At 44.2% G+C, this 27,521-nt stretch overlaps 1 pseudogene; it reads left to right on the forward strand.

Annotated features, from left to right (window-relative positions):
* Positions 1 to 13,220: 13,220 nt before the first annotated feature.
* On the forward strand, positions 13,221 to 27,008 carry LOC121560386 (annotated as a pseudogene).
* Positions 27,009 to 27,521: the final 513 nt, after the last annotated feature.

Here is a 27,521-nt window from a genome sequence, read left to right on the forward strand (position 1 = left end):
TACCCCCTGACCTATCTTGTATCTTCTGATCTAGAAAATCGTTAAATTTAAGCTTTAGAGTATTTGGGGTCGTCATTTTGTCATATATCTTGTATTTTATGCTTATTTAATTTTTATTTTATCAGCTTAATTTTAGCAGACACCAATTAGACTATCTGAATATACTTAGCCCGTCACCGGTTAATACCAGCAATGTATTCCTGGAGACACGTACTCTGTCTTATCTCAGAGCTCCTCCCTCGTACACTCAGAACTTTATATGTATTATTTATTTATCAGACGTTGTGGGATGCGCAACCAACAGATTATACTCTTAGTCAAATCAATATCTATTTACATATATAACACTTATCACAATTATCCAATATTTCCTACAATAATACCTGACTCATACACAAAACATTACATACTCAACATTCAACATTAAACATCACATAATTACGACTAATCCTTTTTCAGAATCTCTCCTAGCCACACAATTTCCCCCTCCGGTCTGACTCTCTGGATTCTTCTCTCGTTAACCCACTCTCCCAGCCGGCTTAAACTTAATACATATTATCATACATTCCCCGATCTGACTCTCTTGGTCCGTCTCTGTGAACCAACTCTCCCAGACGGTTTAATACATTTTATCACAAAGTCCCTCCCGGTCTAACTCTCTTAGCCGACTCTCGACTTATTAATTATTCCCAGACATGTTTACTACACTGCCTTTCAGTTTGTCATCAATGCATAAATTTTATCAATAATTCATACTCACACTCGGTAATACTGATCAAAATTTGGATAGACTATTCGACAATATGCAAAGTTTGATTTAACAGGTTTTGCTTACCTTTTTTTTATAGTCGACTTTAGGATCAGTTTCCCGAGCTGAGTTGAATTGTTGTCCTCCCTCCGAATAATTACACCAGTCTTTCCGTGAATCGTCCTTTTACCAACTCGCCCCCTCACATCCACATCAACTACTCTGGACCGTGTATCTAGAGAACCGTCCTCTGCTACCAAGTTTCTGTTGATATCGGGATATAGAGAAGGGTGGGTCGGTCAAGGATCGATTCAGACTAGGTGGTAAATTGTATGACAAGCGGCAGTTTATTCAGAGTAAAAATGTCTTGGTACAAAACGTGCACGGTCTCGTTCTTTCAGCTCATAGGGAACCTTCAGAAAAGAGCGCCAAAAAACAGTTCACATATGTTTTATACTATTTGTAAAGTAGGTTGAGTCTGGCAGATCTGGTCTTCTGGTTGGTCCATGCTGCTCGGGCGTCGTCCTCTGTGATTGGGTCTAGGAGATCTACACACTGTAACTCAGGCTCTTTGTTCCGAATGTTTCAGCAGAGTAAAGATTTGGTGTGTGCGTTTAATTATCTTGTCTTGAGTGAGTCTGTGTGTGTGAGTGCATTTGTGGCAAGAGTGTGTGTGTGTGGTCAAAACTTGTCTTGGAAAAAGGAATTAGTTATAGCAATTTTAATAGCAATAAGCTGTTTATAAAAATAGCATTTATTACAACATGTACTGGCTTAAGCAGGGGGACACGTCTGGCACTGCAGCATTTGAGTCCCTGGCGGCGTAGTGTGTTACTGATGGTAGGCTTTGTTACTTTGGTCCCAGCTCTCTGCAGGTCATTCACTAGGTCCCCCCGTGTGGTTCTGGGATTTTTGCTCACCGTTCTTGTGATCATTTTGACCCCACGGGGTGAGATCGTGCGTGGAGCCCCAGATCGAGGGAGATTATCAGTGGTCTTGTATGTCTTCCATTTCCTAATAATTGCTCCCACAGTTGATTTCTTCAAACCAAGCTGCTTACCTATAGCAGATTCAGTCTTCCCAGCCTGGTGCAGATCTACAATTTTGTTTCTGGTGTCCTTTGACAGCTCTTTGGTCTTGACCATAGTGGAGTTTGGAGTGTGACTGTTTGAGGTTGTGGACAGGTGTCTTTTATACTGATAACAAGTTCAAACAGGTGCCATTAATACAGGTAACGAGTGGAGGACAGAGGAGCCTCTTAAAGAAGAAGTTACAAGTCTGTGAGAGCCAGAAATCTTGCTTGTTTGTAGGTGACCAAATACTTATTTTCCATCATAATTTGCAAATAAATTCATTAAAAATCCTACAATGTGATTTTCTGGATTTTCTTTTCTCAATTTGTCTGTCATAGTTGACGTGTAACTATGATGAAAATTACAGGCCCTCTCATCTTTTTAAGTGGGAGAACTTGCACAATTGGTGGCTGACTAAATACTTTTTTCCCCCACTGTATCTACGCCTAGATATCCATGATCAATATCTACATAATTACTCTAAATATCTATCAAATCAAAGTGTGATTGATAATGTGTACAGTTTGAGGAAATTCAGTGTGCTTTTTTCTGAGTTGAAAAACATGTCTCACTCTCTCTCTGTCTCTCTCACACACATAGACATTAGAGCCAATGTAAATACATTGTTTATTTTATGTATGCTCCATTTAATTTGAGGATTGTGTGCAATAAAGTACATTCACAGTGAAAGCAACAGTTTGGTTTATTGGATATTTCTCTGATTAAAATGAATGACCAAAAGGAAGTCTGCAGGTTTTGTAATCTGGAGCTGAAACAGGGCCCCAATGTCACGGTTTCGGCCGAGGCTGCTCCTCCTCCTGGTTCGGGCAGGCTTCGGCGTTCGCCGTCCCCGGAGTACTAGCTGCCACCGTTGAATGTTTCGTGGTGTGATTGCTTTGGTCTGTCTTGCACACCTGTGTCTGTTTGTGTTCTGATTACGTGTCCTATAAGTTCCCCGTTTTGTATTGGTTAGATTGTGTGTTGTTTTCGCCTGTCCGTTGTGCTGCGTGTTTTTTCTCTGTTTGTTGTTTTTACGCATAGTTGCGTATTGCTCGCCTCTGTCGTTTATTTTGTATCTGTGCCTTTTGATACATTAGTAAACTTTTGTTGGACTAAGCTTCGGTGTCCTGCGCCTGACTTCCACACCACATACACCTCAGCCTTGACAGAACAACACACCATCATGGAGTCAGCAGGAGCATTGGCGGCACCCAAGTCGCTGGAGGATCGAATCAGCGACCAAGACACCATGATCCGGCGACTTGGGGCCGCCATGAACGAGGTGTCCAACACGCTGCGGTGGTTGGTTACTGGAGAGGTGCCCACGCCTTCGCACACCATTCCATCACCAACGGCCAGTCCTCCTCTCTCAGCACAGGAGTTCGCGCTGGAGTTCCGGACGCTAGCGGCGGATGCGGGGTGGAATGAGAGGGCCCTCATCGACCATTACCGGTGTAGCCTACGAGAGGACGTTCGTCGTGAGCTGGCCTGCAGGGACACCAACCTATCCTTCGACCAGTTGGTGGACATCTCCATCCGTCTCGACACCCTGCTGGCTACCCGCGGACGTCCCCGAGTGGGGGTCGTCCATTCCACCCTCCAGCACCTCCGAGCCGATTCCCATGGAGCTCGGGGGTGCTGGGCGCTAGAGAGAGGAGGAGAGAGAACCCGAGGGGAGGCCACCCCCTGCACCAACTGTGGCCGTGGAGGACACACCGCGGCCAGGTGCTGGGGAGGGTCTCCTGGGAGAGGAGACAACAGGTCACGCACTGGGGAGTCATTTCAGGTGAGTAGGCGCCCCACTTACCCAGAGCTCTCTGTTGGTCACATGAGTATTCCTGTGAGATTTCCACAGGTGGCACCTCATTCCCAGCATAAGGCGCTAGTAGATTCAGGCGCAGCTGGGAATTTTATTGATCGGGCATTTTGTTATAGGTTAGGAATTCCCCTTCGGCCGGTAGAAAACCCCTTTCCTGTCCACGCCTTAGACAGCCGGCCGTTGGGGTCGGGGCTGATCAGAGAAGTCACAGCACCACTTAAGATGACAACGCAGGGGGGTCATGAGGAGATCATTCAGTTTTATCTGATTGACTCTCCTGCGTACCCGTGGTGTTGGGGCTTCCCTGGTTAAGCGCCCATGATCCTACCATTGCGTGGCAACAGAGGGCTCTTATGGAGTGGTCTGCCCAGTGTGTAGGGAAATGTCTAGGTGTTTCCTTAGGGGCGACCTCGGTAGAGAGTCCGAACCAAGTGCCCGCAATGCGCATTCCCCCGAGTATGAGGACTTAGCACTTGTGTTCAGCAAAACGAGGGCAGCACGGCTGCCACCTCATAGACGGGGGGACTGTGCGATAAATCTCCAAACAGGAGCGGCTCTTCCGCGGAGCCGTGTGTATCCCTTGTCTCAAGAGGAGACAGCGGCTATGGAGACTTACATAGCCGAGTCCTTGGCACAGGGATACATACGGTCCTCCACTTCCCGGTTTCTCGAGTTTCTTCTTTGTGAAGAAGAAGGACGGGGTTTGCGCCCGTGTATTGATTACCGTAGTCTCAATCAGATCACGGTTAAGTACAGTTACCCTCTTCCACTGATTGCGACTATGACGGAGTCATTACGCGGAGCGCAGTTCTTCACAAAGTTGGATCTCAGGAGCGCGTACAATCTGGTGCGCATTAGGGGAGGGGGATGAATGGAAAACAGCATTTAGCACCACCTCGGGTCATTACGAGTATCTCGTCATGCCATACGGGCTAATGAATGCTCCTTCAGTCTTCCAATCCTTTGTTGACGAGATTTTCCGGGACATGCATGGGCAGGGTGTGGTAGTGTACATCGACGACATCCTAGTGTACTCTTCTACACGTGCCGAGCATGTAGCCCTGGTGCGCCGAGTGTTGAGAAGACTGTTGGAGCATGACTTGTATGTCAAGGCAGAGAAATGCCTGTTCTTCCAGGAGTCCGTCTCCTTTTTGGGTTATCGGTTGTCCGCGTCTGGTGTGGAGATAGAGGTAGACCGTAGTGTCGGCCGTGCGTAATTGGCAAACTCCAACCACTGTAAAAGAGGTGCAGCAGTTCTTGGGTTTTGCTAATTACTACCGGAGGTTTATCCGGGGGGTTTTGGACAGGTTGCAGCTCCCATTACGTCCCTGCTAAAGGGGGGTCCGGTTCGTTTGCAGTGGTCAGCTGAGGCGGACAGGGCATTTGTCAAACTGAAGAACCTGTTCACCTCGGCCCCGGTGCTGGCGCATCCGGATCCCTCTTTACCATTCCAAGTAGAGGTAGACGCGTCCGAGTCCGGCATTGGGGCAGTCCTGTCGCAACGGTCCGGCACGCCACCTAAGCTCCGCCCCTGTGTGTTCTACTCTAAGAAGCTCAGCTCGGCGGAGCGTAATTATGACGTTGGGGACAGGGAGCTGTTAGCTGTAGTCCAGGCCCTAAAGGTGTGGAGGCATTGGCTTGAGGGGGCTCAACACCCTTTCCTCATTCTGACTGATCACCGTAACCTGGAGTACATCCGGGCAGCTAGGAGATTGAATCCTCGTCAGGCTAGGTGGAACATGTTCCTAACCCGGTTTGTTTTTAAGATCACATACATCCCAGGGTCCCAGAACGGTAAGGCAGACGCCCTGTCCCGGCGGTATGACACAGAGGAGAGGTCCATTGAGCCTACTTCCATACTGCCGGAGTCTTGTCTGGTGGCTCCGGTGGTGTGGGAGGTCGATGCGGAAATCGAGCGGGCACTGCGTACTGACCCTACTCCCCCTGAGTGTCCTGTGGGGCGTACGTACGTTCCGCTCGAGGTTCGTGATCGTCTGATTTATTGGGCTCATACATCACCCTCCTCTGGACATCCAGGTATTGGCCGGACAGTGCACTGCCTTAGCGTGAAATACTGGTGGCCAACGTTAGCTAGGGATGTGAGGGTTTATGTCTCCTCCTGCTCGGTGTGCGCCCAGTGTAAGGCGCCTAGACATTTGCCCAGGGGTATGTTACATCCCCTGCCCGTTCCACAACGACCATGGTCCCACCTCTCGGTGGATTTTGTGACCGACCTACCCCCTTCCCAGGGGAATACCACCATTTTGGTCGTTGTGGATCGGTTTTCCAAGGCCTGTCGTCTCCTCCCAATGCCGGGTCTCCCTACTGCCCTACAGACCGCCGAGGCCCTATTTACCCACGTGTTCCGGCACTATGGGGTCCCCGAGGATATTGTGTCTGACCGAGGTCCCCAGTTCACCTCCAGAGTCTGGGGGCGTTCATGGAACGCTTGGGGGTCTCGGTGAGCCTTACCTCGGGGTACCACCCAGAGAGCAATGGGCAGGTGGAACGAGTCAACCAGGATGTGGGTAGGTTTCTAAGGTCCTATTGCCGGGACCGGCCTGAGGAGTGGTCTAGGTATATCCCCTGGGCAGAGATGGCCCAGAACTCTCTCCGCCACTCCTCCACCAATTTAACACCTTTCCAGTATATTTTAGGATATCAGCCGGTCCTGGCACCGTGGCACGAGAGCCAGATCGAGGCCCCTGCGGTGGGACGAGTGGATTCGGCGCTCGGAGGAGACGTGGGGACGCTGCCCATGTCCATCTGCAGCGGGCCATCCGTCAACAAAAGCGGCGCCGATCGCCACCGCAGTGAGGGACCGGTGTACGCACCGGGTGATCGAGTCTGGCTCTCGACTCGAAACCTGCCCCTCCGCCTGCCCTGCCGGAAGCTGGGTCGGCGGTTTGTGGGGCCCTTCAAAGTCCTGAGAAGATTGAACGAGGTGTGTTACAGGTTACAACTGCCTATAGAGTAAAAAAATATTAACCCCTCGTTCCATGTGTCTCTTCTCAGGCCGGTGGTAGCTGGCCCACTCCAAGAAGATGAGATAGGAGAGACCCCTCCGCCCCCTTTGGACATCGAGGGGGCCCCGGCGTACAGGGTCCGGACCATCTTGGACTCGAGGCGCCGGATGAGTGGTCTCCAGTATCTCGTGGAGTGGGGAGGGTACGGTCCGGAGGAACGGTGCTGGGTGCCTAGGAGGGAAATCCTCGATCCATCCCTCCTGACTGAGTTCCACCGTGGGCATCCCACGCGCCCGGGTCCGCGTCCTCCTGGCCGTCCCCGAGGCCGGGGTCGGCGCACGGCTGGAGCCGCGCGTCAAGGGGGGGGTACTGTCACGGTTTCGGCCGAGGCTGCTCCTCCTCCTGGTTCGGGCAGGCTTCGGCGTTCGCCGTCCCCGGAGTACTAGCTGCCACCGTTGAATGTTTCGTGGTGTGATTGCTTTGGTCTGTCTTGCACACCTGTGTCTGTTTGTGTTCTGATTACGTGTCCTATAAGTTCCCGTTTTGTATTGGTTAGATTGTGTGTTGTTTTCGCCTGTCCGTTGTGCTGCGTGTTTTTTCTCTGTTTGTTGTTTTTACGCATAGTTGCGTATTGCTCGCCTCTGTTGTTTTTGAGGCCGTTTATTTTGTATCTGTGCCTTTTGATACATTAGTAAACTTTTGTTGGACTAAGCTTCGGTGTCCTGCGCCTGACTTCCACACCACATACACCTCAGCCTTGACACCCAACAGCCCTCATACAGTGCCTTGCAAAAGTATTCATCACCCTTGGCGTTTTTCCTATTTTGTTGCATTACAACCTGTAATTTATATGGATTTTTATTTGGATTTCATGTAATGGACATACACAAAATAGTCCAAATTGGTGACGTGAAATGAAAAAAATTACTTGTTTCCAAAAACTCTAAAGAAAAAACAACGGAAAAGTGGTGCGTGCATATGTATTCACCCCTTTGCTATGAAGCCCCTAAATAAGATCTGGTGCAACCAATTACCTTCAGAAGTCAAATAATTAGTTAAATAAAGTCCACCTGTGTGCAATCTAAGTGTCACATGATCTCAGTATATATACACCTGTTCTGAAAGGCCCCAGAGTCTGCAACACCACTAAGCAAAGGGCACCACCAAGCAAGCGGCACCATGAAGACCAAGGAGCTCTCCAAACAAGTCAGGGACAAAGTTGTGGAGAAGTACAGATCAGGATTGGGTTATAAAAAAATATCCGAAACTTTGAACATCCCACGGAGCACCATTAAATCCATTATTAAAAAATTGAAAGAATATGGCACCACAACAAACCTGCCAAGAGAGGGCCGCCCACCAAAACTCACAGACCAGGCAAGGAGGGCATTAATCAGAGAGGCAACAAAGAGACCAAAGATAACCCTGAAGGAGATGCAAAGCTCCACAGCGGAGATTGGAGTATCTGTCCATAGGTCCACTTTAAGCCATACACTCCACAGAGCTGGACTTTACGGCGGAGTGGGCAGAAAAAAGCCATTGCTTAAAGAAAAAAATAAGCTAACAAGTTTGGTGTTCGCCAAAAGCCATGTGGGAGACTCCCCAAAAATATGGAATAAGGTACTCTGGTCAGATGAGACTAAAATTGAGCTTTTTGGCCATCAAGGAAAACGCTATGTCTGGCGCAAACCCAACACCTCTCATCACCCCGAGAACACCATCCCCACAGTGAAGCATGGTGGTGGCAGCATCATGCTGTGGGGATGTTTTTCATCGGCAGGGACTGGGAAACTGGTCAGAATTGAAGGAATGATGGATGGCGCTAAATACAGGGAAATTCTTGAGGGAAACCTGTTTCAGTCTTCCAGAGATTTGAGACTGGGACGGCGGTTCACCTTCCAGCAGGGCAATGACCCTAAGCATACTGCTAAAGCAACACTCGAGTGGTTTAAGGGGTAATATTTAAATGTCTTGGAATTGCCTAGTCAAAGCACAGACCTCAATCCAATTGAGAATCTGTGGTATGACTTAAAGATTGTTACACCAGCGGAACCCATCCAACTTGAAGGAGCTGGAGCAGTTTTGCCTTGAAGAATGGGCAAATATCCCAGTGGCTAGATGTGCCATGCTTATAGAGACATACCCCAAGAGACTTGCAGCTGTAATTGCTGCAAAAGGTGGCTCTACAAAGTATTGACTTTGGGGGGGTGAATAGTTATGCACGCTCAAGTTTTTTGTTTTTTGTCTTATTTCCTGTTTGTTTCACGATAAAAAATATTTTGCATCATTAAAGTGGTAGGCATGTTGTGTAAATCAAATGATACAAACCCCCCAAAAATCAATTTTAATTCCAGGTTGTAAGGCAACAGAATTGGAAAAATGCCAAGGGGGGTGAATACTTTCGCAAGCCACTGTATATGAACAGGGTTCCCAGGAGTGGCAGGCAAATATGTTTATTGTCCTGCAAAAGTATTTTTAATGTACCAAGGCCATTCCCTGGCTACCCATCCACATCGCTCTGGCCAAACGGATGTTTGTTCTCCACAATGAATGAATGTGGCGATTAAAAACCAGGCAACCAAGGCCAAAGGAATAGAGAGAGAGATGAACTGGAGGGAGTTCCAGACCTCAGCTTTTTGTGATGCAGAAATGCAGAGATGGGTGGCTGACAAGGAAAAAATAAGACACAACATGCACACACACTCTCCCCTTTCTCTCTCACACACACAGTCTGTAAATATGTAAATACATTGTAAGATATCTAGGCCTACAATTCTCTAGAGTGCAGTAAAAAAGGTTTATCATTAACATTTTCATTAATAACTGACAATTCTATCATGAATACATATTAGAATAATACATAATAGAGTGACCAATAGTTACTGTATTGTGATTGTTTAGTGTTTTAATGTCCGTTACGGCTATACACGTCTGGCCCGGCGAGGATAGCTGCAAAAAAAAGATGATAAACTAGGTGACATTAGCTAACATTCGCTGGTTAGCTGGCTAGCTAGTAGAGGTAGCTAACTAAACGCTTGCATGCTCAATAGCTAGCTATCTATCAACGTTGTTGGATAGCTGGGAAAAAAAACATGCTAAACTAAGCGACATTACACAACAGCATATTTACACATTAACTCAATCTAAAACTGCGTATAACTCACCTGAGCACTGTTGACACTTAGCTAGACAGACAGGTGTCTGTCTTCTCTTCGATTTTTTTGGCTAGCTTTACAACAGCACACAGAACCAAGTATTGCGTGAGCGTTGGCCAGCTACTTCATCGATTTGTTCCATAGACAGTGTAGAGTCAACGACTCACTGCTAAAATATTTTGTAGTGTACAGACTACCGGTACACATGTTTGCATTTCTGATTAAATTGCAGAGGTGGGACGGACAGTAGGTGAAAGTTAGTATAAAAGTCTAGCTCCTTTTCTTATTATAAAGTCACATTTTAGACCAGGCCCTCATGCAGTCTTTATTTATTTTTATTTAAAAAAGCCCAAGAGCAATACAAATCCGAATAGCACAATTTGCAGCAGGTAATATTACACACTGAGACAAAATAATTCCTTCCTTCCTGATAAACTTGAGCCAAATTCCAGAGCTCTTGACCATAATATAATTGTCTTAAGATAAATAATCAAAATTCATGCTGTAGGACTATGGCATTCAGGTTTCTTCAGATATTATACTGTAATCAGACACTGAAACACACTGGGCAAGACAAGCATACAGAGCAGCTTATTTGGACCGGACCGTTTAGGTTGTCATGTTTCTTTTCTTGGTCTTGTGATGAGTGATGCAAACTGCCAGTATCATCCCCACCAGACCCAGTCCAACTGCAGCTGCATGCAGATGAAAGAAGGATAGCCCGGAGGTACCAATAGACATTGCAGGCAAAGCTAAAATGAGAAGTATAGGAGGAGGGAGGCAGGGGTAGCTTTACCTGCTGATATTATGCTACATTAGGAAAATTGCATGGCTCAATTTTGTTAGTGTTGCATGCAGCATGACAGTATTTAAGTTGTAATATCATTTAGAATATAGATTTATGTTACCTTGTCCACAAGTGGTAGAAGATTCATTTATAGTTTCAAGGCCAGACACTGAAAAATAGTGACATAAATGACTTATGAGATTGGTTGATGACTAGGTGTACCACCAGTGATGATGAATATGTTAGTAAAGTTCAAAGGTCACAGTTTGAGAGACTGAACATAAGGCCTCTGAGGCAGAACGTTTTAGATGTGAGAATATTCTCTTGTGACAGATTTAACAATTAAAATGTTATATTCTAAATTGAGTCGCTGGCCAGCGCAAGTGAGATTTGGTTATGGGTGCCAAGATTAATGTGAGAATAAACATGATATTACATGGTATTTTGTGAAAAATACACGTATGTTTTTGATTAGCAAAAATCCCTTCTTACCATGAAGTCTGGTTCCTCCCCCAAGCATCATCATTTTGCCAACCTTTCCCATGCAGTAATACAATCCAAGGTCTGCATTCTCAATGGTCCGGATTTTCAATGCCAATGACCTGTTGGAAATGTCTGCCTCGAAACGAAGATTGTGTTTGTACTCATAGATTATAGTTCCACCTTTGAGACTCGCCAACAGCACAACGGCAGGAGTCTGCTCAGGATTGTGCTTCAACCAGGTTATCTCGTAATGGTAAGAGATATCACAGGGCAAAATGGCAGTATCTCCAAGCTGGATCTCTCGAAACACAGACTCCACAGACTGCCGTGGCTTGACGATGAACACTGTTTGATAGATTACAACACATTAGGCTATTTTCTATTACAGTCAAAGAAAGAAATGTGTATAATCAAATCAGGCTATTCATTAAGAAGACCCTCTAAAATTCCAATAAAATGTACTCACAAATCATCAAGATAAACCAAAGAGATTCCATTCTCTGTGTGCTATTACTAGCAGAATTACAGGTCACTGGTTACAGGTTGCAGTCTGACAATGGACAGTTTCATGTACACTGGTAAAACCACTAGTTCCGTGAAAGTTCCACTTCCTTTCAGATGTAGACCACCTTTATAAAAAAAAAAGTGTTATCAGCCATTTGCAAACCTTCAGCGTCATACCTTGAAACACAACAAAAAACTTTCTCATAAGTGGTAGCATGCATAGTGTGATGGTTTGCTGTTGGTAAGGTGTTGTACTCTCATAGGTGAAACAACAGCTGCTTACCTCTACCTACATGTACATATTACCTCAATTACCTCAACTAATGTGCCCCCGCACATTGACTCTGTACCGGTACCCCCAGTATATAGCCTTGCTACTGTTATTTTACTGCTGCTCTTTAATTATTGTTATTTTTCTATTTTTCTTATTCTTATTCTTATTTATTACTTATCTCTTTTTTTACTTAACACTTATTTTTCTTAAAACTGCATTGTTGGTTAAGGGCTTGTAAGTAAGCATTTCACTGTAAGGTCTACACCTGTTGTATCTGGCGCATGTGACAAATAACATTTGATTTGAGCTGGTGTGTTATGGACTGGTCTTGCAGGAAGCTGCGCCCACAGAGGTGTGTAGGCTGTAGGCCTAAGTGACCTTTCTCTCTCTCACTTCTGTTTACCCTGGAAACAAAACCAGCAAAAGAGCTACTGCCTTTTATTGAAACAGACAACGCCAGAGACAATGAGGAAAACAAAGATCGCGTGTTACTTTCAAATAGGCTAGGTAACGCATCTGTTGGAGTGTATTTATTACCTCAACTACCTCAACTAGCCGGTGCCCCCGCACATTGACTCTGCAACGGTACCCCCCTGTATATATAGCCTCCCTACTGTCACTTTATTTTACTGTATATATAGCCTCCCTACTGTCACTTTATTTTACTTCTGCTCTTTTTTTCTCAACACTTTTTTTGTTGTTGTTTTATTCTTACTTTTTTTGTTTAAAATAAATGCACTGTTGGTTAAGGGCTGTAAGTAAGCATTTCACTGCAATGTCTGCACCTGTTGTATTCGGCGCATGTGACCAATAAAATTTTATTTTATTTTATTTTATTTTATTTATTTATTTATTTATTTTAGGTTTTGTTGCTTTTCTATCAGTTTGATAAAATAGTTGAATTGTCTCAAAAGTCTCAATAGATGTAAATATCATTGTCATCCGTACAATAACAAAAACCTGCCATTCTATTCCCTATATAGTGCACTCCTTTTGACCAGAGCCCTATGGGGTGCTCTATAATAGGGTGACAGGGCCGCATACACAATGTCCCAAACCTTGTCCCCAGGTTACTGAAACTGGGATAAAGCCAGTTGGTGGAGAGACCACAATGTCCCTGACCCCTGAACAGCTTCTGTAAAGCTGGAATGCTATTTTTCCCCAATGGGAATTGCCTTTCTGACCAATGTCTGCGCTTGTCAAAATGCCCATGTCCACTTTTCTATTAACTTTTTTTTCATGTACGTCTCTTGCCGTATTTGTGATTTTAACATTGTATATTGTTTGTTATGTTTTGTTTATAATAAAATAAAAAAGCAGTGTCATAAATTGATGTATTGCTATAAAATAAAATAAGAAAGCAGCCAATCGCAAGTCTTTTACTGATGACGTAGCTAAAAAAGGTCACAGTTCAATCACACATGCCAAGAGAAACAAACAACAGAACATCAACAAGGACCAGAGCGAGGTGACAGACAGCTTTTTAAGATAATCGTATTCTTATTTATAACTACAGTTTAGGTCCAACGAGACTTTTGGGAGCGACACAGCAAGGAAAGTGGAATCAGCCAACCTCGGTCCCTTAAAAGCTCACTGACTCAGTGGTCACGACGAATGAAGCTGAAGCCAGGTAAATGAGCCGAGGTGAAATGCTAGGCTAGCTAACGAACGTTACCTTATCACCTGCGAGTCGTCGTAGCTAAGCAGTAAACGTAACTAACTTAGCTAGCTAACGTTAGCTGTCAAACCAGCTCTCAAACCGAAGTGATCACGAACCGTTACATATTAAATATATATTTCCATTTGATACAGTCAGTTTAGTCATTTAACTAGCAAAAGTGACACAACAAACTTGGTTCTCTCTTTTCTTACGACATTCCAACACAGTCTGAACTTTCACATGAGCTGGCTAGCTCTCTGACTCTGGTTCTCTCCAATAGCCGATTAGACTCAACTCTGCGATTTAATATGGAGGTGAGTGGCGACTAGTGTGGCTGTGGGCGGAAGTTTTAATAAATAACAACTGTTACTGATTTCAGCACCCTAAGAATAGCCCACAATTACACAATTGCTGGATATTCTTTGGGTGATGAAATCAGTAGCTCGTTTTAATAACGTCGTTGTATGTGACGTCTTGGCTCGAGGCCCCCCAGACTAGTCACAGCTCAACTCCATCGTAAATCGTGGAGTTGAGTTTAGTCGGCTATCTCCAACCATGCCTGTTGACAACGCTCAACAGGATTAGCTAGCTAGCATTAGCATTGCCTTCCCTGCCCGCGGGCCCAGTAAGAAATGTTCCCTTATGCATAAACTTTACCCATAAAACCGATTAGCCTGCCTAGATCCCATCTAGGTTAACGTTAGATAACGCCAGCTTCTTGTCCAACTTTGACAGTGTAGCTGCTTAGTATTTGCAACTGTCAGGCATAGCTAGCTAGCTAGTAACAACAACAACTGCGTGTTTCACATTGCTAGCTCTCCGTCGTTGTGTTTTTAATGACATATCACACATAGCTAAGCTAAAATTTCTTCCGCAGGATGGCTGGTGTTTTCGATATTGACCTGGAGTCGGAAGACCTTAGCGATGCAGAGGTGTGGATTTGTCACTTGTTGGTTGGGGATTTGAGGACATTTTTTGTTATTGAAGTAAATTAGGGTACCTAACTAACTTCTTATCAGACTGTCAGATCAGGGCAGTGTTCAATGTAGTGAAGAAAACTGCCAGACAATTGCAGCTAGAATCCCCAAAACAAAATACAGTGGCTTGCGAAAGCATTCACCCCCCTTGGCATTTTTCCTATTTTGTTGCCTTACAACCTGGAATTAAAATGGATTTGTTGGGGGTTTGTATCATTTGATTTACACAACATGCCTACCACTTTGAAGATGCAAAGTCAATACTTTGTAGAGCCACCTTTTACAGCAATTACAGCTCTTGGTCTCTTGGGGAATGTCTCTATTAACTTGGCACATCTAGCCACTGGGATTTTTGCCCATTCTTCAAGGCAAAACTGCTCCAGCTCCTTCTAGTTGGATGCAAAGCAATCTTTAAGTCATACCACAGATTCTCAATTGGATTGAGGTCTGGGCTTTGACTAGGACATTTCAAGACATTTAAATATTACCCCTTAAACCACTCAAGTGTTGCTTTAGCAGTATGCTTAGGGTTATTGTCCTGCTGGAAGGTGAACCTCCATCCCAGTCTCAAATCTCTGTAAGACTGAAACAGGTTTCCCTCAAGAATTTCCCTGTGTTTAGCGCCATCCATCATTCCTTCAATTCTGACCAGTTTCCCAGTCCCTGCCGATGGAAAAACATCCCCACAGCATGATGCTGCCACCACCATGCTCCTTGCCTGGTCTGTGACTTTTGGTGGCGGCCCTCTTTTGGCAGGTTTGTTGTGGTGCCATGTTCTTTCATTTTTGTAATAATGGATTTAATGTTGCTCCGTGGGATATTCAAAGTTTCTGATATATTTTTATAACCCAACCCTGATCTGTACTTCTCCACAACTTTGTCCCTGACCTGTTTGGAAAGCTCCTTGGTCTTCATGGTGCCGCTTGCTTGGTGGTGCCCCTTGCTAAGTGGTGTTGCAGACTCTGGGGCCTTTCAGAACAGGTGTATATATACTGAGATCATGTGACACTTAGATTGCACACAGGTGAACTTTATTTAACTAATTATGTGACTTCTGAAGGTAATTGGTTGTACCAGATCTTATTTAGGGGCTTCATAGCAAAGGGGGTGAATACATATGCACGCACCACTTTTCCGTTATTAATTTTTTAGAATTTTTTTGAAAAAAGTTACTTTTTTTCATTTCACTTCACCAATTCATGTACATTAGATGAAATCCAAAATAAAAATCCATTTAAATTACAGGTTGTAATGAAACAAAATAGGAAAAACGCCAAGGGGGATGAATACTTTTGCAAGGCACTGTATGTATGCATGTTCTGTGATATTAAATGATGCTATCTTCAGTATATCTGCAGTGACCCTTCTTCACTTGTCTACAGTGAATTAATTTTGACCCCCTCTCTTCTGTCCCCCGTGCTCTGTAGGATGACGTTTGTGACTTCACCGTAGCAGAGACAGACCCGTAAGTGGAACTCTGAACTTAGTCACTTTGTCCACCATTCTTGCTTGAGCCTATATCTTTCACTGAATCATATAAACTCACCCTCACTCATTCCCCTCTTCCTCACTCTCTCTTATCCCCCACTCTCTTAGTGTTCAGACAGAAGAGATAGAGCTGACCAGTGCCATTGTCAACAGAGACAGTGAGAGGATCGGACCAGACAGCTTTGAGCTGCTAAGTGTGCTGGGCAAGGGGGGCTATGGCAAGGTGTGTGTGTGTGCGTGCATCTGTGTGTGTCAGTCAACCAGTGCGTGTTTGCGTTTCTACGAATTTCAGTTTCACAATGTACTTTGGAATACACCAAGCACTTGATCAGAAACTCATCCCGTTTTTCATCGACCTATTTAACAATTGTATTTCTACTTGCAGGTTTTCCAGGTACGGAAAGTGCAGGGTGCACAGACGGGGGAAGATATTCGCCATGAAGGTTTTAAAGAAGGTACATACGATTCCTCTTAATCAATTTTCTCAACCAAAAGAATGTTCTAAATATTGCTACGGTACCAGGGGCAAAATGTAAAATCTCTAAATACACAACTTCCTATCTCCACCTCCCTCCCTCCTTCCACCCATCCCTCTCTTTCTCTCCCTACCAGGCGAAGATAGTGTGTAACGCCAAGGACACAGCCCACACGCGTGCAGAGCGGGAGATTCTAGAGACGGTGCGGCACCCCTTCATTGTGGACCTGCTGTACGCCTTCCAGACCGGGGGTAAACTCTACCTCATCCTGGAGTGTCTCAGTGGTGAGAGATGGAGAGGGATGGATGGGAGGAGGTAGGAAGGGAGGGAGAGGGACCTGCTGTATGCTTTCAACCTCATCCTGAAGGGAGGGAGGGAGAGAGAGGGGATCTGGGTAGGACAACCATGTCTATCTCTGAATCCTGGCACTTCAACAGACACTTTTGACCTCATGAGCGAAGGAGGAAGAGATGGGATCTGGGTAGGACAACCATGTCTATCTCTGAATCCTGGCACTTCAACAGACACTTGTATCGCTCGATCTCCTTAATCGTATTGTTTTTGTTTCTTTATCAGGTGGAGAACTGTTCATGCAGCTGGAGAAAGAAGGAATCTTCATGGAGGACACTGCCTGGTAAGAGAGGGAGATGCTTAGCTTCAGGTTATCATTGGGAAAGGATACAAGTGTGAGGCTGAGGCCATAAACACCAGTGAATTTCCATGTGAACATTTGTAGAAGAGAGGAGGAGAAGAATGTGAGAACAATAGCTTGACAGTATGTGTTGTGCATGCGTAAGAGGAGGAGTGTTAATAAATGTTTTCCCTCTTTGACAAATAGTTTTTATCTGGGTGAGATCGTGCTTGCTTTGGGACACCTCCACTCAAACGGAATCATCTACCGAGACCTGAAACCAGAGAATATCATGCTGAACCACCAAGGTGTGTCTGTCTGTCTGTTACATAGAAATCAATATCAGTGAGATGAATATAGTATATATTGTTTTATAAATGATCTGCTATCCATTGGCTTATTGTTATAATTTACAATTGACACAGATATTATATCTGTCTTCCAGGACACATCAAGCTGACTGACTTTGGCCTGTGTAAGGAGTCCATTCATGACGGCGCAGTCACGCACACCTTCTGTGGGACCATAGAGTACATGTGAGTCTAGCACCACACTGATTTGAGATGAGGATGCTTTCTCAGAGTCAGCTGTCGCTCTCTGAAACTGCACTTTCTGTGAATGACAGTAGGGGTCGCTGTAGTATTCAGAGTTCAGATAGGACTGAGTTCACCTACAGTGAGGGGAAAAAAGTATTTGATCCCCTGCTGATTTTGTACATTTGCCCACTGACAAAGAAATTATCAGTCTATAATTTTAATGGTAGGTTTATTTGAACAGTGAGAGACAGAATAACAACAAAAAAATCCAGAAAAACACATGTCTAAAATGTTATAAATTGATTTGCATTTTAATGAGGGAAATAAGTATTTGACCCCCTCTCAATCAGAAAGATTTCTGGCTCCCAGGTGTCTTTTATACAGGTAACGAGCTGAGATTATGAGCACACTCTTAAAGGGAGTGCTCCTAATCTCAGTTTGTTACCTGTATAAAAGACACCTGTCCACAGAAGCAATCAATCAATCAGATTCCAAACTCTCCACCATGGCCAAGACCAAAGAGCTCTCCAAGGATGTCAGGGACAAGATTGTAGACCTACACAAGGCTGGAATGGGCTACAAGACCATCGCCAAGCAGCTTGGTGAGAAGGTGACAACAGTTGGTGCGATTATTCGCAAATGGAAGAAACACAAAATAACTGTCAATCTCCCTCAGTCTGGGGTTCCATGCAAGATCTCACCTCGTGGAGTTGCAATGATCATGAGAACGGTGAGGAATCAGCCCAGAACTACACTGGAGGATCTTGTCAATGATCTCAAGGCAGCTGGGACCATAGTCACCAAGAAAACAATTGGTAACACACTACGCCGTGAAGGAATGAAATCCTGCAAGGTCCCCCTGCTCAAGAAAGCACATATACATGCCCGTCTGAAGTTTGCCAATGAACATCTGAATGATTCAGAGAAGAACTGGGTGAAAGTGTTGTGATCAGATGAGACCAAAATTGAGCTCTTTGGCATCAACTCAACTCGCCGTGTTTGGAGGAGGAGGAATGCTGCCTATGACCCCAAGAACACCATCCCCACCGTCAAACATGGAGGTGGAAACATTAAGGTGGAAACATTAAGCATCAAAGGGACGATGGACGGGGCCATGTACCGTAAAATCTTGGGTCAGAACCTCCTTCCCTCAGCCAGGGCATTGAAAATGGGTCGTGGATGGGTATTCCAGCATGACAATGACCCAAAACACACGGCCAAGGCAACAAAGGAGTGGCTCAAGAAGAAGCACATTAAGATCCTGGAGTGGCCTAGCCAGTCTCCAGACCTTAATCCCATGGAAAATCTGTGGAGGGAGCTGAAGGTTCGAGTTGCCAAAGCGTCAGCCTCGAAACCTTAATGACTTGGAGAAGATCTGCAAAGAGGAGTGGGACAAAATCCCTCCTGAGATGTGTGCAAACCTGGTGGCCAACTACAAGAAACGTCTGACCTCTGTGATTGCCAACAAGGGTTTTGCCACTAAGTACTAAGTCATGTTTTGCAGAGGGGTCAAATACTTATTTCCCTCATTAAAATACAAATCAATTTATAACATTTTATACATGCGTTTTTCTGGATTTCTTTGTTGTTATTCTGTCTCTCACTGTTCAAATAAACCTACCGTTAAATTTATAGACTGATCATTTATTTGTCAGTGGGCAAGCGTACAAAATCAGCAGGGGATCAAATACTTTTTTCCTTCACTGTAACTGGTTCTAGTACAATTCTCCCCCTCCTCCCCGAAGTCAAGTGTGGATTTAAAACCGTTACATTTGTCCATGGGCTGCATGGCCTAGTGTGACATTTCCACCATATTCCTTACACTAACCACGTTTTTATCCACAGTTGCTATGCGAGTAAAGTCATACAGTATAATACAAATAATCACGACGGCTATAATGGTACAATTTTATAAATGCTGACAGATAATTTGTTTGTTTGACATGGTGTGATCTTTTTCTGTCTGTAAAATTAATTATACGAGAAATGGCAGTGGAAATGCCTTAATGTGCAAATATTGATATAATAACCATCATATTGAAGTAAACTTGGAGTCATGAAAATGTAATGGTGTGTGGTCCTCCCACTACGACTCCTAAAAACCATGCAGTTTATTAGGCTACAGATGAAATGACTTATGAGGAACTTCACAGGGTGGTGAAAGTGCTCATTGATCTTGATGCTCCTTTCCAATAAATATAGAGAGTCTGATTCTGGTGACATGATGATCAATGCTTGACTGCCGTTTGACAAATACAAATATTCTCGATGTGATCCGTAATATAATCTCATCATGTAGACTAGCCTATTTACACAGCCTACCTGCACTATAGGCCTGTGAGCGCATGTGCCAAGACCAGAGTAGGCACATTTGCAGTTTTTATGACAAAACTGTCGGTAGAGTTGAAAATGCTGTGGCAACACATTGAACTTTAGATTTTAATTCGGTACATGAAAACGTAAGCAAAAAATGACTTTTTGTGCACTACGTCATCACATACTGATTTGGTAGAGTCCGTGCATATTTTCTTTAAGCAGACTATTCGCATGAAAATCTGTCGCCAATTGGATAGAAACCTAGCAACTGACTGGTATCAGTCCATTCTCTTTCAATCCATGAAAGGGAGTGAAAAGTGCACACTTCTAGGAGAAGGTTGAGAATCGGATCACAGCAAATCCTTTCGACTCTTCTACTGAAATGTCTCTTCCCTGCGCTCTCTATCCCCGCACTCTTTTCCCCCTCTTTCTTACATTTTCTCTCTCTCCATCTCGCTCTCTCTCAGGGCTCCAGAGATTCTGACGCGTACAGGACACAACCGGGCGGTGGACTGGTGGAGTCTTGGAGCCCTGATGTATGACATGATGACGGGCTCGGTGAGAGACAGAGAGAGAGAGAGGGAGGGGGGGGAGGAGGAAGTGAGCAGGAGAGAGAGAAAGAGAGAGGAGGGATGGGGTGTAGGATGAGGGAGAGCAAGAGAAAAAGAGGAGAGTAAGAGTTTTAGAGAAGAAATGGGAGGGATTCTACAGTGCATTCGGAAAGTGTTCAGACCCCTTGACTTTTTCCACATTTTATTACTTTACAGCCTTATTCTAAAATTTATTAAATTGTTATTTTTTGTCATCAATGCCCCATAATGAAAAAAGGAAAAACAGGTTTAGACATTTTTGCAAATGTATGTATGTATGTATATATATATATATATATATATATATATATATATATATATATATAAACGGAATTATATTACATTTACATAAGTATTCAGACCCTTTACTCAGTACTTTGTTGAAGCACCTTTGGCAGCGATTACAGCCTCGAGTCTTCTTGGGTATGACGCTACAAGCTTGGCACACCTGTATTTGGGGACTTTCTCCCATTCTTCTCTGCAGAGCCTCTCAAGCTCTGTCAGGTTGGATGTGGGCGTCGCTGCACAGCTGTTTACAGGTCTCTCCAGAGATGTTCGTCCGGGCTCTGGCTGGCCCACTCAAGGCCGTTCAGAGACTTGTCCCAAGCCACTCCTGCGTTGTCTTGGCTGTGTGCTTAGGGTTGTTGTCCTGTTGGACGGTGAACCTTCGCCCTAGTCTGAGGTCCTGAGTGCTCTGGAGCAGGTTTTCATTAACGATCTCTCTGTACTTTGCGCCGTTCATCTTTCCCTCAATCCTGACTAGTCTCCCAGTCCCTGCCGCAGAGATGGTTGTCATTCTGGAAGGTTCTACCATCTCCACAGAGGAACTCTGGAGCTCTGTCAGAGTCACCATCGGGTTCTTGGTCATCTCCCTGACCAAGGCCCTTCTCCCCTGATTGCTTAGTTTGGCCTGGCGGACAGCTCTAGGAAGAGTCTTGGTGGTTACAAACGTCTTCCATTTAAGAAAGATGGAGGCCACTGTGTTCTTGGGGACATTCAATGCTGCAGAAATGTTTTGATGCCCTTCCCCAGATTTGTTCCTCGACACAATCCTGTCTCGGACTTCTACGGACAATTCCTTTTACCTCATGGCTTGGTTTCTGCTCTGACATGCACTGTCAACTGTGGGACCTTATATAGACAGGTGTGTGCCTTTCCAAATGATGTCCAATCAATTGAATTTATGACAGGTGGACTCCAATCAAGTTGTAGAAATATCTCAAGGATGATCAATGGAAACAGGATGCACCTGAGCTCAATTTCGAGTCTCATAGCAAAGGGTCTGAATACTTATGTAAATAAGGTATTTCTGTTTTAAATTTTTAATACATTTGCAATAATTTCTAAAAACCTGTTTTCACTTTGTCATAATGGGGTATTGTGTGTAGATTGATGAGGAAAACAATTCATTGAATCCAATTTACAATAAGGCTCTAAGGTAACAAAATGTGTAAAAAGTCAAGGGGTCTGAATACTTTCTGAATGAATGAAGGGAAAATTATTGGGAAAATTGTTGATTTTGATTAGGAATGTTAAGTACAGTAAGCCACTATTATAAACCAATTGGATAGCAATTGAAAGACGTTTGACTCAAACCTCTGTGTTCTTCTTGCCTCTCCCTGTCTCTCCCCCGTAGCCTCCGTTCACTGCTGAGAACAGGAAGAAGACCATTGATAAGATCTTGAAGTGTAAACTCAACCTACCGCCCTACCTCACACTAGACGCCCGAGACATGATCAAAAAGGTAAAGACACCCACCCCTCCCCATCTCGTTAGGTTTAAGAACAGTTATCATCCTAAGAATAGAGGTCAAGACTCAATCTCTTTCTCTATCATTCTGTCCTCTCTTTCACCCACTGTCCTACTCTCTTTACATATTTTTTTCTCTCTCTCTCTCTCTACATCTATTTTTCTCTCTTTCTCCATCTCTTTTTCTCTCTTTTCCTCCATCTTTTTCTCCATCTCTTTCTCTTTCACATCTTTCTCTCTCTTTCTCATCTATTTTTCTCTATCTCTCTCTCTCTTTCCATCTCTTTTTCGCTCTCTATCTCTCTCTTTTTCTCTCCTTTTCTCTCGCTTTTTCCTCTCTCTCTTTCTCTCTCTCTCTCTCTCTCCTTTCTGTAGCTGCTGAAGAAGAGTCCTTCTCAGAGGCTAGGCTCCAGTGCGGCAGACTGTAAAGACATACAGGTGATAGACACACACGTCTCCCGTTCACTCCACTCTCCACATCTCTCTTTGTTTTCTATTGACATCATAAAGCATTGTAATAGGCTTGGGGTCAATTCAGGAAGTAAACAGACATTTCTACCTCCTCGAATTGACTGAAATGAAATTGACCCTAACCCTGCTTTGTTATGATCAGTGCTTATAGTGATAGCAATTGAACCAAATCCAATGGCGCACTGTACAGGGATGGATTCTAAGTGCAGCGTTTTTCTGCTGGTTTTACAGAAGCATCTCTTCTTCAGACACATCAACTGGGACGACCTCCTGAATAAGAGGTGTGAGCCGCCCCTACAAGCCATGCCTGGTAAGACCCACTATTCTACTGTCACTCTTTCAACAGCACCTTTTATTCAACAGCTAAAATATCAAATCTGTGCTGGGTCTTTTTAAATAATTGAGGAGGTACCTGTTGAAACAATAATATAATAAATAATATGCCATTTGCAGACGCTTTTATCCAAAGCGACTTACAGTCATGCGTGCATACATTTTTTTTGTGTATGGGTGGTCCCGGGGTTCGAACCCACTACCTTGGCGTAACAAGCGCCGTGCTCTACCAGCTGAGCTACAGAGGACCCACGAAACTGTGGCATCCCACTCTATGAGCATTGTTACATGCACATTATAATATGATTATTGTGGATAGTCAAATTAATATAATAGTTCGTTTAAAACGTTCACATGCTTTGCAAGAAGAACGATCGCCTATCAAAATAAACGTTCTACCCCATGTTATTTTTGGAAGTCTATTCGATTCTGAGTTCGAACATATAACGTTTGTATGTGAAAACAATTTTATAAGACGCATACATTGTTTTTCCAAACTCACTTCAGTCGCGCATTAGACGGAGGCTTGCGCTGCTGGCACATGCGCAGATCAAATACACAGCTGGAATGCCAATTAATTCTAAAGAATGTTCAGAAAACCAGGTGTTTTAATCGGCGTATGCTTACTTCGATTTTGACCTTATGCCGATTTAAGATAAGCAGAGTTTAGTGTCTACATGACTACTGCCAAACTCGGCCTACTGCCATAATCGGTTTAATATCTAATTATTAGAGTGCACGTAAACATACTCTATCTCCCCACATTTATTTATCTTCTCCCACCATTTCTCTCTCTCTCCATTCAACCCCTGCCTCCTCTCTTTTTCTCCTCTCTTCACCCTCTGTAGCAGTCGGATGAGGACGTGAGTCAGTTTGACACGAGGTTCACCAAGCAGACTCCGGTGGACAGTCCTGACGACTCCACAATCAGCCACCAGCACGAACACGCCTTCGCTGTGAGGCGATTACGTTTGATATTTTAGTCATTTAACAGACGCTCTTATCCAGAGCGACTTACAGTAGTGAGTGAAAACCTTTTTTCATACTGGTCACATATGGGATTCGATTCCAGAACCCTGGCATTGCAAGCGCCATGCTCTACCAACTGAGCCACACGGGACCACGATTACCTCTTCATCCACCTTTTCACCACTCCGTCTCTCTCCATTTGCTCCCTTCATCTTTTCCCTCAGTCATTTTCCTCCTCCTTTCACCTCCTCTCTCTGTCATGGGTTCACTCTTTCTTCTCAACCTCACACATGGGTCATGTTCATTTGGCACTAAATGGAACAAAATGGACTGAAGCAGGGAGGGGCTACCTGGACTAGTCCAATAAGAAAAAGGTTGTTTTCGTTTTAAAACAGTTTCAGTTGCCAGTATTATTGAACACGACCCTGTTCTCACCTGTGACAAAACACCTCTTATTCTGGTCTTTCCCCACAAAATAGAGTAGTGGAAGTGTTGCTAGAATGACTAGTCTACCTATATCATTAATGGCTGGTATTGTTGTTGTTTTCTGTCAGGGTTTTACCTATGTGGCTCCCTCTGTGTTGGAGAGTCTGAAGGAGGGCTTCTCCTTTGAGCCACGGACACGTCCTGTACGCAGACACAACAGCAGCCCACGTACCCCCATCAGGTGACACACACACATATATACACGGGAATACACTCACAAATGTATTTATTTGGACTGATGCTAAATCTTTTTTAATTTGACTCTATACTCCAGCATTTTGGATTTGCGATCAAATGTTTCATGTGAGGCGACAGTACAGAATGCCACCTTTTATTTGAGGGTATTTTCACACATCTGTTTTACCGTTTAGTCTCCCCTTTTGAACATGTATTTGGACAAATTCACTTAGTGTATTAAAGTAGTCAACATTTTAGTATTTGGTCCCATATCTCTAGGTACAGTATCTACAGCTAGAGACACAAAGATCATACAGTGCCTTCAGAAAGTATTCACACCCCATGACTTATTCCACATTTTGTTGTTACACTCTGAATTCAAAATTGATTAAATAATTTTACAAAATTGACAATATTCTTAAAATAATTATTCAAGCTCTGTCAAGTTGGTTGTTAGTCATTGCTAGACAGCCATTTTCCAGTCTTGCCATATATTTCCAAGTAGATTTAAGTCAAAACTGTAATTAGGCCACTCAGGAACATTCACTGTCTTCTTGGTAAGCAACTCCAGTGTAGATTTGGCCTTGTATTTTAGGTTATTGTCCTGCTGAAAGGTGAATTTGTCTCCCAGTGTCTGTTGGAAAGCAGACTGAACCAGGTTTTCCTCTAGGATTTTGCCTGTGCTTAGCTCTATTCTGTTTATTTTTATCCCAAAAAAACTCCCTAGTCCTCGCTGATGGCGAGTATACCCATAACATGATGCAGCCACCACCATGCTTGAAAATATGAAGAGTGGTACTCAGTCATGTGTTGTTGGATTTGCCCCAAAGATAACGCTTTGTATTCAGGACATAAAGTTAATTTCTTTTGCAACATTTTTTGCAGTTTTACTTTAGTGCCTTCATTTTCAATTAATTTGTAAAAATATCTCAACATAATTCCACTTTGAAATGATGGGGTATTGTGTGTAGGCCAGTGACACAATCTCTATATACTACATTTTAAATTCAGGCTGTAACACAACAACATTTGGGAAATGTCAAGGGGGTGTGAATGCTTTCTGAAGGCACTGTACCCCCAGAACATGCTAACCTCTCACCATTACCAACAACAATAAGGTTGGCATTTTTGGCGGGGGGTATGATATTTATGCCTCTAACTTTCTCACTCATCATTATCCATAATCGTGGTAGCATCCACATCAATGTAGACGTGTTCAGAAACATATTCTATTCTTGTTTAATATAAAAGTGACTCCAAAATGACACTGTTATTTAACATTCATTTCTATAGAGCACAACATGATCCGAAACACAACCAAAACCAAACTGCAAATGCATCCAATAAGTTTGTAGAGTTACAAGCTTAATGTAGTCATTGTGGGATAGGAATATGGGGCCAAATACTAAACTTTTGACTACTTTAATACACTATAAGTGAATTTGTCCAAATACTTGCACCTTCAAATGGGGGTGGCTAGATACTTAAAGTGCTTTCATTTCTAAACGGTAAAACAGATGTATGAAAATACCCTCAAATTAAATGAATGTCACCTCATATGAAACATTTGATCTCATATCAAAAATGCTGCCGTGTAGAGCCAAATTAAAAGATTTAGCTTCACTGTCCAAATAAATACTTAGGGGAGTGTGTGCATACACACACACACACACACACATATACATGCACACTGTACATACACACTGTACATACACACACCTCAACCCCACCCCATGTAGATGTGATTATTAATATATGTTTTTCCCTCTGCCCTTATCTAATGTCTCTCTCCCTCCCCTTTTCTTTCTATGATGTTTCTTATTCTCTCTCCGCAGTCCTATTAAGTTCTCTCTCGCCGGGCCATTCGCCAAGTCCAGAGGAGGAGCAGGGGGAGGAGAGAGCGAGTCTGATCTTCTCTCCCAGACCTCGTTCCGTCTCCCGCCAACACCCCCGCCCACCGACAATGGCGCCCACGCAGCCAATCAGCACACCCGGCCGGAACAAGAAGCAGAAGGGTAACCGGGAGATGAACTGGAGTAGGCGGAGTCGGGAGGAGTCCGACCTTTTGGCCGCGTTCCAGGCTGACTACTTTGCAGTCGTGCCGACGCATCCACCAATAGCTGATTGCCACATCATCGGCAGTGGGCGCTGGTTGCTGTATCATACGATGTGTTTAGCTGATATGTTTAAGACCTATCCAGGTGTTGTGAGATCTGGCAGACGACTGCTATGTAGTCAGTCTGGATCGCGACCGTTCTCAGGGGGCCCTGTGTTTCTCACAGGCTGGGTCCCAAACCCCCATACTGCACACTTGCTCCCTTCCCCCTATACCCTCGTTGACTCATTCCTTTGAGATCTGAAATGGGGTGAGCTTAGTGATCAGCTGAAGAGCTACAGGGTGTGCAGATTTTTGTTCCAGCCAAGCACTAACACCTGATTCAGCTCATGGTCTTGATGATTAGTTTAGTAGAATCAGGTGTGTTAAGTGCTGGGCTGGTACCCACCTCTACCTACCAGGGTTGTGACTAGAGGGGAGTATAGCTACAACCGGACGTGACTTTTCGTAGCGGGTTAGGAGTGCATTTAAGCTAACCTAACCCTTTTCTTAACCTTAACCTAAGTCTCCTAACCTGCCACGTTAATGATCCTAACCTGCTGCATTTAAGTAACTTCCGGTCGTAGCTGGACTCCCTCTAGTCAGAACCACCTACCAGTGGTAGGGTCAATATCTGTTTACTCCCTGAATTGACTTGAAATGGAATTGACCCCCAACCTTGCCTATGCTACAGAGGGCCAGCCACTGCTTTTACATGTCCAGTTGTCACAGCTACAAAGGGAAGTCAACAAGGGTTT

This window comes from Coregonus clupeaformis, unplaced genomic scaffold (assembly GCF_020615455.1).
Source record: "Coregonus clupeaformis isolate EN_2021a unplaced genomic scaffold, ASM2061545v1 scaf0718, whole genome shotgun sequence".
NCBI classification, from domain to species: domain Eukaryota; kingdom Metazoa; phylum Chordata; class Actinopteri; order Salmoniformes; family Salmonidae; genus Coregonus; species Coregonus clupeaformis.